This window comes from Dermacentor silvarum, chromosome 8, assembly GCF_013339745.2.
Source record: "Dermacentor silvarum isolate Dsil-2018 chromosome 8, BIME_Dsil_1.4, whole genome shotgun sequence".
Lineage (NCBI taxonomy): Eukaryota > Metazoa > Arthropoda > Arachnida > Ixodida > Ixodidae > Dermacentor > Dermacentor silvarum.
The window spans coordinates 57459116-57474720 of NC_051161.1; the positions used below are offsets into that span (position 1 = coordinate 57459116).

The 15605-nt window shown below is 46.6% G+C and overlaps 1 long non-coding RNA gene across 1 annotated transcript; it reads left to right on the forward strand.

Annotated features, from left to right (window-relative positions):
- The first annotated feature begins 2327 nt into the window (after positions 1 to 2327).
- Positions 2328 to 15313, forward strand: LOC125947512 (uncharacterized). The gene is made up of 3 exons (XR_007468349.1): positions 2328 to 2451; positions 13391 to 13508; positions 15205 to 15313. It is a non-coding gene; the product is annotated as an uncharacterized LOC125947512 (long non-coding RNA).
- Positions 15314 to 15605: the final 292 nt, after the last annotated feature.

Here is a 15605-nt window from a genome sequence, read left to right on the forward strand (position 1 = left end):
TAAGTGACTCGATTTACATTACCGAACACACGCTGTAGCAATTTAGCCTGCCGATAGCGGCACAGTTTTGCGATAGCCAGGAAATTAGCCGTTATATGAGATGTGGTGACAATTCGTTTCCCATCTCTGAAGCTATTAACAGCGACGCTGCTTAAGCCAGCTGCAATTTGTGGTGTGTAGCCATGGTAGCCATGGCAACCCGGAGGAAGACGAGGAGACCGCGTGCATGCGCACGCGGTATCCTCCTCGCCAGCTCCCTGCCTCTCCTCTCCGCGGCGCGCTGAGCCAGGAGAAAAATAAAGCGAAAGCTTGTACTAGGCCTCGCACAAGTTCAAGACCATAGAGTTTCTCACTATAACACCTAGAGCGTAAACTGGCGCCACCGTCTATGCGAGTTTCTTAAAGGGCTGCCGTGCCCTCATGGGAATGACGGGATATGTGCCTGCGAGGCTTGTGTTGGCTGGTGTTGTACGAGGCTTCGTCTAAAACGTGGATATGGCTACACAAATAACGCGTTCTTAAAATAAAATCTACATAAAAGGTTTTAATTCACCCAAATTACATCTCTCAATAAAGTTTACTCACCTACAATGCAGCATCAAGCGAAGAAAAGCAAGAACAGACAAGTTGTTCCAAAGCGAGCGAGAATACCACGGCGCAGCAGCGCCACATTTCCCTCTAGGTTTTATAGTGTGAAACTCTATGTTCAAGACACAGCGAAGCTGGCCGATTGATATCGAGCAGCTAGCCTCCAACGCGTTGGGCGTCGCAAGCAGCAGCGTTCTTGGCACTGTGCCAGCCTTGGTTAGCCTGCCTGCGTGTGGCATGCCAGGAACGCTGTCGCTCGTATATAGGTGCCGACGCGTCCAGCGCTAGTCAAGCGAAATGTCGCGAAAGGGAAGGTACCCCCAAAAATGATCGCTCGAGAATACCTTCCTACATGCGTAGTTAAATTGCAGGCAGGCAGGCAGGCAAGTTAAGACCTAGTAGCAACCACGTTCATACTTAGCAGTAGCACTTCGGTGTGCCTAAGCTTTGCGCGACCGAGTGTAAACTTGCCTTATTTTGAATAATTGGTGTCATATGCTCTAGACAGTATAAACAAAACTTTTGTACATTCTATACGTTGCCTTAGCAAACCCCTTGGACAGTTTTAGCACCACACCACACAAGTTTGCGATGGTTGAGGAGTACAGAAACTCCGTAGGTGCGGCAATAGGTGTGAACGTGATCTCTCAAAGCCGTTGATACAAAAGCTGACACCTATGATGCATATATAGAGAGCGCCATGTAGTGCATTGCTCAGCAATGAGGTCCAGCGAGTATGGTGGCGAGGCTGTGGTTTCGTTCAGTTTGATTGCAACAGTTCTGAGAAATGAGCAAGGAATGACTGCCCCTGGAATATCCTGGCCAGCCCATGACGAGGCCACATAAAAAGGCGGCCAGTCGTAAGGAATATTGCAGTGCAATTTATAGTAGTACATTTTCGGGCCTGAAAATAGTTCGCAAATTGAGAAGTCAAGAACTGCCGTGAAAACCCTAAGCAGAGGAACCCTAAGCAGAGGAACCCTAAGCAGACTGTCTATAGAACTTTCGGAGCTCTGAATTGAAATTTCTGGATTCCCTCCAGAATTGCGACCACCAGTATGACTGTGGACGATATGGCGTTCCTTGAGGAGTACATCGGCTATAACATCACGTACTTTGGAACTAATCATCTCAAAAACATTGCGAGATTTGAAAGGTGCTGCAAGACGTTTTTCGAGGTGAGTGCTCGGTTATCGTTTATCACCGTATTGTCGAATATCGATAGTGCGCATGGCCATAATCTCGTTAGTTTCATTTGCCCAAGCTATTTTTGTATCTAGTATTTCGCACAATGCAGAGTATCACTCCATCTTAATTCATCAAAATATTGAAAACCATTCATCACACCACTGAGCCCTTGTAATATAATATATATAATATAATATCTATTATATATATAATATAATAGAAAAAGTCGAATATCGCCGCAGCCTCAAAACGCAGCATGGTACTGGCCTTTACTGGTATATGCGAACAACATTCTTATGTGCGGTTTTACTGACTACTTTTAAAGGCTGCTCGGATATTTAGCGTTTTCCGAGATTCCGTGGTCCCTAAACTTTGGTCGATAGTACTTCAGACCAGTGGTTCTCTTGAAGTAGTTGCACAAGTTTTGAGGCAACAACAACAAAGCGGTGTAATTTTGTGGTCTAGTAGCAGCCTTTGCCAGCAGAGAGTACAAAGCTTACGCAAGAAATGAATGAAAGACTAATGAAATTTCATTTTTCAGGTATCTATGAAGTATGTGCGCAAGCTCTTGAACATAAACCAACCCTCAGCACAACCACTTAGATACTTCGTAAGCATCGCCGAAATAGAGCCAACCAAGTGGACACAAATCGCCGAAGGCATCGAGCGTCAGATGTGAGTTTTGAATTTCCGAAGATTTCTTTGGCCGTAGCTTGTTGTAAGAGCCCTAAAACTCGTGTTAAGGTGAAACCAATGACAGTGCCATAAATGCTAAAATACTAAAAACATTTGTGGCTCTTAATTCATACCACGCGATATTGTTTATAGGACCTTATAGGATCAATAGGACAAAATCGCACTGCAGTGAATCGTACGAAATTACCGCTCTCACAGTATATCAATTGCAACAGCAACAAATTAAACCTTGCGGAAGTACCGTTATGGCTATAGATTACTTGGCAGTGGAATGATAAGGGTAATGATAATGATAATGCCCACTATACATACGCAGTCGAAGACGGCAGAAAACTAGGTGGGGTGATGAAGTTAGGAAATTGGAGGATGAAGTTAGGATGAAGCAGGCGCAAGCTGGAATCGGCTAGCGCAAGACAGGAGTAATTGGAGATAAAAGGGAGCGGCCTTCGTCCGGCAGTGGACATAAATATACGCTGATGGCGATGATGATTATAATGTATAAATGTTAAATAGTCACGAAACAGTTTTGCTGTCAAAGTAATTTCGCGTATCAGTGTAGGTGACAGACTATTAGTACGCCAAGATATTTGAACGAAGAGGCGAGCTCTAGAGCGTTGTCATGTCAAGGCTTTCGCGAGTGAACGATGATGTATTTTGCTTTTTCTACGTTAACTGGTAATTTTCGGTAGGCCATCTAGAATCGCCTATGCGACGGCGGAACGTTAGAGGATAGTATATTAGCGGTCAATTTCATAAAAACGGTAATGCTAAGATACTGTCATCTAAAGTTCCACGATAGCATAGTATTTATCTATAGTGGGCATTATCATTATCATACCCTTATCATTCCACGGCCAAGTAATCTATAGCCTTACTATAGCCTTAAAGGTACTTCCGTGAAAGCTTTTTTTTTAATTTTATACGACATTAGAAGGAAGGGCCTTAGTTGGCCTACGCGTTCGTTGGCAATAATTACCTAAATCGACATAATAAATTTGCATCGGGTCCTGTGTTCGAATGCTGCCGTCGGATAATTTTGTTTATTCAATTATTTACAACGCAGTATATTTTTGAAAAGTTTGCAGTCGCGAAGTCGTCTCAAGCTCGAATGGCGTTTAGGCAAATGCATGTAGTAACCATCATCCCTATCCTGGCTGAACCACCCTGCTTCCTCTAGCAATTGTATGAAACTCTATCGCCTCAACTACAGACACATGATCTGCAATCAAGCTACAAGTTGACCCAGCGCTTTGTTTCCTTATCGTTTAATGCTAGCTTCGCTTCCTTTTCTCTCTCATACGGCGTCGTAAGTCTCCGATTGCACACCGTTGCCGTCCGTAGAAAGCATTGTAATTTAACAGCCCTCGGTCTCAATTCTCCGGGAAATGTCATCTGTTGATAGCCCCCGATATTTAATTTGCATCGCGGGATGGAATCCCGGCGGCGACTGCATTTCGATGGAGGCGAAATGCAAAAACGCCTGTATGCTTGCGTTGTAGTGCACGTTAAAGAACCCCAGGTGGTCAAAATTAATCCGGAGCCCTCCACTACGGCGTGTCTCATAATGATAGCTGATTTTGGCACGTAAAACCCCAGACTCTTGCATATTTTTATGTCCACTGCTACCAGTTACTCTTGTCTTGCGTTAGCTGATTCCAATTTCTACCTGCAAATTTCTTAATTCCATCAACCTACTTTTAAAGGCTGCTCGGATATTTAGCGTTTTCCGAGATTCCGTGGTCTGCGCTTCCCTTCTCTTTGCACCTACTCTGTAACGGTTATCTATCTACCCCACACATTACAAGGCCTACCCAGCTCCATTGTTTTCTCTTACTGTCAATTATATCAGTCATCTCCGTTTGCTCTCTGATTCACACCGCTATCTTCCTGTCTCTTAACGTTACGCCTAACTTTTTTCGTTTCATTGCTCTTTATGCTGTCCTTAACTTGCTCTCGAGCTTCTCTGTTCCAAGTTTCTGCCCCTATGTTAGCACTGGTAGAATGCAATGATTGTACACTTTTCTTTTCAACGACAGTGCTAAGCTCCCAGACAAGATTTGGCAATGGCTGCCGTATGCATTATTGCTGAATAGGACAATGTCATCAGCAAACCGAAGTTGGCTTAGATATTGGCCGTTGGTCCTCACTCCTAAGCCTTCCCAGTCTGATAGATATATACTTCTTCTAAGCATGCAGTTACTAGCATTGGAAAGATGTTTCTCTTTGCCTCGTTTGTTGATTAGCACCCCTGGCGCAAGGTTCAATTACACGGGTTCAGCATGGACGCCATTCCACTCCAAGAGCATAGCGATAAGCGTTTCGCGCCGCAGCAGCAAGCCGTTCTTGTGAACACAACTAAAATTGGGATGTGAAATTCGGTGATTCTGTTAAGCCCCAACTAAAGTTAAAATCTGTCAAAGGGATGGTGAAATCGAATTCGCTTTCGCCGCTCATGGAATCGGCGCCTGTGTGTGTGTACACTGTCTTCGTGCTTGTAAAGCTTCGCTATTTTAATGCGTAAGCATTCTATGGCGAGTACCCCAGCAAAAACTGTCCGTAACGCACCCGTGCTGAACCAGTATAATTTACCCTTGCGCAAGGGGTTGTAATTAAGACGTCAGTGGGAAGGTTCTTGGCAAATATCTACAAAGATCTACAATGATCTACAAAGGGGTCACTGCATGCTTAGATGTATTCAAGTTATTAGACTGGGAAGGCAGTGAGGATCAACGACAAGGAGCACGCTCTAGCGGAGAATGTTTCGGTGAGGCCGAGCCAGCACAGTGAAAATAGGTAACCGCATGAAGAGGGTGGTGCCGGCTTCTCCGATTGGTCCGCTTCGCCTTACTTAGCTTGCGGTGGCTGGTCGAAAATCGGGGCGGCATGCAAGGGAAGGATAAAAATGCTGATAAAACGGATCCTCAGCAAGGAAGGTTTGGCAGAACGATGTCGTATGCGTGCCAAAGGGCTCGATAATGTTTTACTGCCACGCAAAAAGGTATCATGCGCAAATAAATACATGCTTACCGCAGGTGCGAGTAGCGAGGGCCTGAGCGATCGGCGGGCAGCCATCTTGTATTCCTTACGGAACGGGGCAGTCAGTGCCTATTCAGAAAAAAATTCAGTTTTGTTCGGCATATTAATGCATTTTTTTCGCGTACACGTCACTTTGACGTGGTGAGTTTTCGCGGTTTTGTGAGGTCGCGTGACAGACAGGCGAAGTGGGCGTAGCCAAAAAATATTGGACCAGTAGCAGAGGGCTAATGGTGAAAAGGCATCGAATCAGGAATGATTATTTTTCTTTTGTGCGGTTTAATCATGTATAATCAGTGTGTACACGTTATATCAGATGGGGAGCTATCGCGGTTTTCGTGACGTCGCGTGACAGCCAGGCTTGACAGATAGGCTGATTGCAGAAATTGGAGTCAAAACCGTTTGATTCCATTTTACGTTGTAGCGCCCCTGTAGTTAGTGTCTCGAGGCTTTGAGGCCACCAACATACGATTTATAACCAGGATCCGAAATTGCATTATAGGCGCCTTTGGCCATTTCGCCTCTGTTGCAATGCGGCCGCCAGAACCTGCAAAACAAACACTTTTCTGCGAGGCATCAGTGTATCAGGGATGAACGCTGATACGTCACTGCGATTCGACGTCGCAAAAAGCAAGTGCGAATGTTAAGTTGCCAAGTTTCCTGCCTTAAATTAGGCAAGGTTGGTAGCCACGGCTTCTGTTTTGGTTTTTCATGGCTGGTGGCCTCAGGGTCTTTCCCTAATTAGTGCCGAAAAAAATTCGTTTACCCAGTTTGTAATTTTGGCAATGCCATTTTAGTGGTGGCGGTAGGATGAACGGGTGAGCATGGTTGCGCTTGTCATCGCTGCAGCACACGCCGGGGAACGGAAGCTATCAAAAAGGGGTGCTCATTGATTTTTCATCAGAATAAAGCCTCAACCATAGTTTCGGTCACCATGGAAATGATGGCTTGTGGCTTCAGGGTTCTTGAGTATTCGTTTATTACCCATTATTCGTCTTTATTGGCCTAAACTTCAAAGCAATCTATACCATTTTTTAACCGCCAGAAGGCAATAAGACTGTCAACACTCGTAATCTCTGCTAATTGCAGGAGCTCGACTTGTCTATGCATCCGTGGTGTAATGGTGTGAATATGGGGCTTCAGAGCTACGGGTCCTGTGTTCGAATGCTGCCGTCGGATAATTTTGTTTATTCATTTATTTACAACGCAGTATTTTTTTGAAAAGTTTGCAGTCGCGAAGTCCTCTCAAGCTCGAATGGCGTTTAGGCAAATGCATGTAGTAACCATCATCCCTATCCTGGCTGAACCACCCTGCTTCCTCTAGCAATTGTATGAAACTCTATCGCCTCAACTACAGACACGTGATCTGCAATCAAGCTACAAGTTGACCCAGCTTCTTTGTTTCCTTATCGTTTAATGCTAGCTTCGCTTCCTTTTCGCTCTCATACGGCGTCGTAAGTTACGTGTGTTGCCATTTCGGTTGCACCCAAAAAGTGTAATCAACTTTTTGGCTAAGAAATTCTGCATTAACTCTGCTACTTCGTCAAAGGCTATTTTATTGTGAGCCTCTGCCGACATTTTAAGGCGAGCTGATGCATTAAGAACTTTGATTGAAGAAGGAAGTCACTTTCACAAATTCAGCCACTTTGCTGTCATCTTCGCTGTGCACCAAACGGCCCCAAGGGTGAAGCACGGAAAGCGATAACGAGGTTAAGCGTCGGGCTGATGCTTCTAAGACGGTGCCTAAGAATACCATACGAGGATCACGGAGCATTGGGGGCCCCTGCTGCTGCTGTTATGATCGGCAAAGAATTCGACAGCTCAACTGTGTGGGAAACGTCGCCGTGCGCTTCCCATGACGGGAGGCGGTTATCTTCTTGGAAAACTCTGATCCCTCAAGTGTGGGGAACCTCGCCGCGCGCTATCGTCTTCCCGGAAACTCGGCTCCCACAAGTGCCGGAAACATCGCAGCGCGCTATCTTCTTCCTGGAAACTCGGTTCCCTCAAGTGTGGAACATCGCCGCGCGCTTTTCCCATGTCGAGATAATCGCCTTCATTTCCGAGAAAGCGTCACCCCTTTTGCGCTCTGAGCGGACGCTAGTGCGAGCACCCAAGTGAGAAGGCACGAAGGGGAAGAGGTCGTCGACTTGACAACCTGTCAAAGGCACTGATTCCACAAGTTCACGTCCACATGGTGGACATCGGCTACTACAAGACCGCGAGTGGTTAAGGCCGTCGTCCTGGCCCCCATGTTAGGCAGAACCACTCGAGACTCGGATAGTCACAACCATGTACCAATGAAGTGAAGTCTTTTCTATTTTTCTTCATCACGATGCCCGCCCTCATCGTCTCTGATTCTTGCGGTGACGACCCACCTCACCCGGTCGAGATTATATCACTGCGCAGCACAAACTGCAGTTTGATAGCTGCTAGGCGTCTGATAACGTTGACGTAATGAGGAGTGCCCCTATTTGCACTACAGGCATCGTAGCTCAATGATGCTCGAGATAAAAAGCAAGAAAAAAGTCCTCACTTGTAACTAAATAATTGTGGTTCGGCTCTCCTCACTGATGGAGGTTTAGAAAGTATTCTGGAGATTCCCACATGTCATAAGTCATTATAGTACAGGTAGGGCAAAAGCCGCGCATAAGATGACGGTGACAGAACAAAAGAGAACGCACACCACAAAAAGCTTAACTCTTCGATTTATTGCAAGAACACTATTAAATACGAACAACCAATATGTGACTGCGAGAAGCATCGTAAAATTGATTTCACTTTTAGTTAGTGCTAACAATGGGGTGCTCATGCCTGCGTCACCTCTTTCGTATGCCTCGGCAATAGGACGAGCATGTGTGCTGCAATAGCGCCTTATCACCCGACCCGCCGAGGTGGTGTAGTGGCTATGGCGTCGCGCTGCTAAGCCTGTGGGCGCGGCATTGAATCCCGGCCGCGGTGGCTGGATTATGATGGGGGTGAAATGCAAAATCGCCTGTGTACTCTGCGTTGGGTGCATGCTAAAGAACACCAGGTATTCAACATTAATCCGGAGTTCCCCACTGCGGCATGCCTCACAAGCAAATCGTGGCTTTGGCACGTAAAACCCAAGAATTTAATTGAAATAATTTTACCCTATTGATACGTGAGCCAGCATGCCATAGCGCATGGCTACTGCGCTTCGGCAGGACAATAACTGGCTAATATAGGTCGTTTTGCACGAGAACAGAATTTCACGCCCCTCACGAAAGGATTTCCGTGCCTGGTACTAAACACTGTTGTCATCTTGGGCTCATACACGTCGACCAATGTCTATACAGGAATATAAGCCAGGCGTAGGGAGTGCGGAAGCATTTTCCCTTTCATGGCTTCATTTCATAGCAAGACCTCTTTGGATCTGGCTGAGCTGCATAGATACAGTGGAGAGTGAAGGTGCGTCCACGTGAATTTGTCGTGTGATAGCTCGTCACACTGAATGCATCACAGCTTCACGGTGCGTACGTCGTTTTGCATCTCGGGCAGCAGTAAGCAGGGTGGTTCAGCCAGCATAGGAATGATGGTTACATCACCCCGGCTGCTTCGGCTATTCTAGAAATGGGATTTCCGTACGAAGTTGTTACTTTTGTGGTAACAACTTAATGGTGGTAGGTACAAGCAGAACGGGGGTATGAGCCATTGCGTAAGGAGGTATGAGCCATTCATTGTTCGTGCCCATCAGTTTTTTTATGTCCACTGCATGATCGCTCCCAGCGATCAGCTAGCGCTGTCTTGCGCTAGCTGATTCCAACTTGCACCTGCTAATTTCCTAATTTCATCACTCACCTAATATCCTGCCATCCTCGACCATGACCAGTCGCCCATTACAACAGCGTACTCGGTTTGCACCCTGTCTGATTGCTAATTCAACTCGAGGTTGGAACAATGGCTTGCATCACCTTTAATGTCCATCTTCTATTTAGCTTTATTACGACTCTCATCATTGTTGTCCAATTTATCAACGTAGACCCCTATGCCCTTATAAATTCACGTCCACATGGACCCTGTAATCTCTCTGTAAGCTACCCTGTAATCTCTCTTCTGTGGAACATCTCTGTAGCAGAGAACACAGCCGTTAGACAGCACTGTATAAGCCTCCCCAGTTTAGATGGCGCTACCACCTACCGACTTTATCTTTCTCAAGTAGCGCACCGCAAGTCTGCCTCAGGTAACCGAAAGTTGAAGCGTCCGATACGCTAAGAATAATAAAAACCCATCTAAAAGGAGGTAATGGTTCAAGTCAGAGTTATATAATGATATAGGAGCATAATTTTCGTTCAGGAAAGGGCAAATTAACCATCAAGATAATTAATGAAAATAATTTAATGGTGGTAGGTACAAGCAGAACGGGGGTATGAGCCATTACGTAAGGAGGTATGAGCCATTCGTGCCCTGTGCGCGCCTCATCGGCCCACCGGCGCGTTAGAACACGTCAACTGTTCCTCTGGGTTGGTTGGAGCACTCGAAGAGCATTTCTAAACTAGCGTCACTCGTCAGGTTTCACGCACGGCTATGTCAGCTGGGATACCCCCAGGTAAACAGGAATTGCGTCACTATAGCGCCAGTTTTTCCCCTGGTGCTTGGTAGGCCATGCTTCTGAGAAAGAAATATTAAAGAAAACTTACGCCTGCTGTTATGGTAATGGTATTGTTGCTGCCGGGAGTGGAAGACTGCTATCCCGTTTGTCTGCAATGCGCTCGACGAGCGTGCAATTTTATCGGTTGACGCAAGAGGAAACTAGCACGAGCTGTCTATTTTGTAATGACCATTTCCTTTTGTATTTGCGGTTTATGTATTGAATAAACAGCAACAGCGCATCTCTTTGCTATAGCAAGCACGCCATAGCGCGTGGCTACTGCGCTTCGGCAGGACAATAACGGGCAGTTAAATGTGCTTTATTGTGCAATTTTATTACCAACATTTTACAGCAAGAAATACAATACAGAAAAGGATATTGTAGACCTGAGTATCTCTCATCTACAGTACAAACTGCACATTCTATAGGCGCATTTACACAAGCTTCTTACAATTTCTGAATAGCGTAAGTAATAATTTTTTTTTACTTTACGCGAGACATCCCTAGCAACGCAAATTGTTTGTCGCAACAGGTATATGTGATTATTTATGCAAAAAAAATTCGTTAAGCGAGACCGGTTGAAGGGCTGAAAACAGCACATTTCGCACACCCAAACGCAGACCAGGTGCAGTTGTCCATAATGGAGCTGTGGTTGGAAAAAATTGAAGTAATAAGTCTTATGCTGACTGTTAGTATACTGGCATTTAGCACAGTTGAGCCCGTGGGCTCTTTTCGCCAACGAATGCTGCACCGACAGACCTGCGCAAATAAAATGCCATTCATTCCTTTCGGTGCCTTGCAAGGCCGGGGCGCCGGCGACTAGACTAGCGTCACCTAAGACTAATGGACATGCCATTATGTTTCGTATCTTCGGCTGTCCGACAGCTCAGAGCTGATGGGCGAGACGAATTCCGAGTCATCGGTCTCGTGCGTCGTTAAAGGACATCGTCGCTCTTTTCCGTCACGGCATGGACTTTGACCAACAAAAGAGCTCACTTGAGACGACGACAACGCTGCCCTTCGTGGAACGCTATTTAGCGTGAAGGCCCATCTCTCTGTCAAGTTGATCTTCATGAAAAGTCCCATTATTCTTACAAGGGGCCAACTGCAAGAATTTCCATGGAAACGGATCAAAGTTGAGGTTCGCAAGTCGCCAAGCGATTGCGCGTACGTCAGGGGCGAGATTTTGCGAACGTTTTGGCAATTGTGATTGGACGAGAGCAGTGAATTCCTCTACGAGAGAAAAGTCGAAAAGGAAGGGCTTAAAACGCGGAACTTCAGTGCTGTGAGGATGCTCGTTTGTGCTGGTACATTGAAAACTCTCAAAATGTAAATGATGTAAATAAACCCTTTTTTGATGTCACGGACCACGAGGAAACTTTGCATAACTTGGCATCACTTCGTATAGCCAGGACCAGCTAGGAGCCGATCAGCTCCGCTGTGTCGATAGCCTTGCCACTAGTGCATGCTACCCCGACATTAATAATCTGCTTTCACTCTTTCTCTCTCAGCTGTCTCCCCCAGCTCGGCGAAGCTATCGCACAGCTAGTATGGGGTATGGTGTTTTTCGCTTACGCCGACACTAAAATTTCCTTGGGTGGTAGAGGTATACAGCTTCGCTGTAAAAGCATGCTTAGCTTTCATTCTCTTGGAAGTTGAAAAAAAGGGTCCTGCTGTCCCTTCCCGTGTTGACCCACCACAGAGCCGCGCAAAACGTCTTGTGGCCTTCCGTTTTTCATACTTTGCTGGAGCGCTGGCCGATACAGAAACAAGTCCATGCGCACAGTAGAAGGCAAAGGCATGCACGTATGTAGAAAGCGGCAAGAGCAGACGAACGGAATGGCAGCCGAAGCGATAAGAGCGAAAGCGCCGTCCGTTGGCGCAACAAGTGAAGCGACTAATGGTACCTTCGATTGGTCGTTTCGGAGCGCTCTAGAGCGCTCTCGCGAGCGCGGTTGTCTTAGGCTGGTTGAAAGAGGATGCGTGCCTTGCGTTCGGCTGGTTTTTTTACGATCGCTTTCCTCCCGCGTCGTGCGCTCTGAGGCGCTCCTAGCCCTTTCGTCGGAGCAGTCGCCGAGATTGAGTGTTTCCGGTCTCACTAGTCCTACTTTGCAGTCCAACCACTTTGCTGCTGTTCAAGTATTCAGACAGAGCTTTGGTGTAGTAGTTAACAAAAACTTCCCGCCCACAATCACTGTAGCAAAAAGAATCTGCTGAGTTAATTGTTAGCGACGGTGGTCTGGATTTCAGCGTCACACCAAACGGTCGCATCCGCGCGTCCGCCATTTTGCTTGAAAGCGTTGGGGGCGCTGACTAGGCTTCGACACAGCTTCAACTCGAAACTGTGTTTTTGCTGTAGTCACGCGACTTTAGCCACCGCACCCTGCGATAGGCAGGTTGGCTCCTCTGTTGCATTGTTGTAGTAAACTAGAAGTGCCTATGTACCTGATGCTGGAGCGGACGCAGGAATTGTGTCGCATTGTCATTTCCTCCACCAACTGTGAGTCGCACGTTCGACTTGCACGCTTGTCCTCTGCCTCAGAGTTCGAGGCAAGCCGGATCTGCCCGACTCCGATTCGGAGGATGGAGGCGACCAGTCGAAGATAGCATAAAGATATAGCATGAAAGAAAGAAAATAGCCCAAAACAGATTTTATTTCTACACATAACTGCATCACTTTACTTTATTTCTACGTGTCATGGGGACGCTTTATTGCCGAAACAAAGTAGTCCACCCCCTGTTTCACGTGTAAAAGTTGCCACATTCGGCTTCTAATGCAGGCGTGGAGCAGTGGTTTAACACCTGGATTCAAATATAAAGGTCGTAAATTGGGATCTTCGTTCAGTCCACTTCATTGTGGCGCCTGACACCGGTAATTGTGGCCAAGTTTGGCTAGCGTCATGTATAGTTGCTGTTTACCTCAATTGCTTGTTTTCCCCACGCTGTTTGCCCAAGACTTTCACGTATAGTTGCTGTTTAACATACACGTGCGCATACGCCTTGTAAGAGGAACAGCTAGCTAGTCAGTTACGCTTGCGCGTAAAAATATATTTGATAAGTTTTCACATACTGGCGCACGGTATAGCGGGAAGCTGGGGCATGCCATGTGACCCTAATAAGGAGTGCGTGGTCTCTACAATACCCTTTCTTATATGCACGCGGTTACTTGTGAAATTAGCAAAGCTTTCTCTGGAGGATTCTGTACCAGTAATGACCATAACTTCCATAGTGCTCTTAAAATGTAACAATTCACGTGTTTTTTGTTTTTTTTTAAAGGAACTCTGCCCTCATTTTTGTTGCTGAAACCTACGAATATGACAGAGGCGCGGAATCCACATGCCTTGTAGGAGGAACAAGTTGGGAGCTGCCACCAGAGTGCGGAAGGCAAGACATGGTATGTTTGCCACGCAATGAAAACTTTGCATAATAATGAAACAGTGATCAAAGAATTACGAAAAAAGTTAGTGACGTGCGCTTAATTGGTGGCTTCGAACAAACTTTCGCTGATTGCGCTAGCTAGTCAGTTACGCTTGCGCGTTAAAAATATATTTGCTAAGTTTTCACGCACTGGTGCACGATATAGAGGGAAGCTAGGACATGTCATGTGACCCTACTACAGGGGTCCATGGTCCCCACAGTACCCTTTATTATATGCACACGGTTACTTTCTTTACAGCGTAAGCTGTTATGGGCTCATTCCAATAACTATTTCTGTTCGCGATGGTGTCCACCTCCGCCGCCCGTGTTCGGTGTCCGTAACCGCTATCGCGGGAAATGCATTGCCGTTTTTGGTGCAGCGGGCCCGGGATGGAACCCGGGCCCGCTGCGCGGAAGTAACTGTACCAATGAGCCACGCGAGTGCTTGCTATCAGGCAGCGAAAAAATGCCCTACAGCGAGGAGACACAACGATCATAGTGATTTAATGGCATCCCGGTTACATAGTTCCAACTCTTAGAGGAAAAGCTCCCCACAGCGCTCGTGTATTGAAACAGCAAGGACGCTATGTTGCTACCCTAGGCAGGCGCGCAGGCGCGGACGACGAGATGCGATTCAGACGAGGCGTGCAATCAACACGATCCCGAGCCTCCGCCAGTATGGTAGCGCCATCTAGTTAAGGCAACTGCAAACGCAGCGTGCCCGACATGTTACAAGTTGCATATAGCAGTTGCATGCTGCATGTAACTGGACCTGGTTAACTCAAGCAGGCTAGGTGACTATTTGTCATCGGCCCGTTTTGAAGATTCCATTAAACAATCATCGTCATCAACAACGTACCGTGCCATGGGTCAAGGTATATGAGATGTGTGCCACGTATTCTGGATACCTGTTCGGTACACGTTATGGCGTCTCTTCGCAAAGTACGAATGGCTGCTGAAGAAGCGAATAGATACGTGCGCGGCTACAGCCAGGTACCATCGGGCTCAGCAGACTGCTGTGCAGAGAGCATTACAAGCCGCAGCTTGCCGTCGACGCCGGGCGGACAGTTCGGATTGTTCTCGTCAAAACTAGGCGAAGAGACTTTGCCGCGGAGACCCTGTTGTGCGTGGTGCCGAAATTGGAGCTACTCTTGAGCCGCTCCATCAGCTTACGCTGTGACTGTGCTGCATGTGCCGCGCAGACCTGTGACTTTCTTTCCTACCACCTACCAAAGTGAAGTAGAGATGGCAGGCAATTACAAGCATATATTTTGCGATGGCGCAGTAACGCACGATGATGAAATTTACTAGTGTTTCACATTCTGCTAATCTAATTCGGGTTATTGCTCTGTGGTAGTGAAATGTCAACGATGATGGCCACACAATGAATAGAAAAACAAGCCCGCATTTTCAACAATGGTAAAACTGGTGGGACTTAGTTCTCTGTACATGCACTGGGAAACATAGACGATAATACTCGCAAAATTGCGTGACGTGTTGCGTAAGGAACTTATTGCAAAGCCCTTGTGGCATAATTTATCCGCATTTCATCTTTAACTATCATATGCTGAAATTCTGTAGTTGCTTCATGGAAGTGAAATGTCGACGATGTAGACCTGATAGCGAATGAACTGTACAGCCTGTCTCTTCCCCATAACATTTACCACTTTCAGAAAACCTGGATTGAGAGTGCCCAGGCACCTAACTTTCCTCATGGTTCAGCCTTTATGCCAACTCTCTGTGTCGGCGCCAGCTTATACGCCAAAATATCAGCAACTAGCGGCCCATCTCTTTCTGAATTGAGGAAATCGCCGGACGTGTACTCAGTGACCGTTTCTAGACATAAGGTAAGTGGTCACCTGTTTTGCCGCAAGATTGGAAGTCGCCTGGAATAACTGCAATAATGCAACTACGCGGAGTCTCGCAAAGTGTTCTTGTCAAGGACCTATCGCCAGGCTACTTCACACATCGTATCTGAACTACCGCATTTCACGTATTTAATGCGCCCCGTGGTGTGATCGTCTTCATTGTGTAGTACGGCAGGCCCGTAACCAAGAGGATGGTTTGGGGGCCA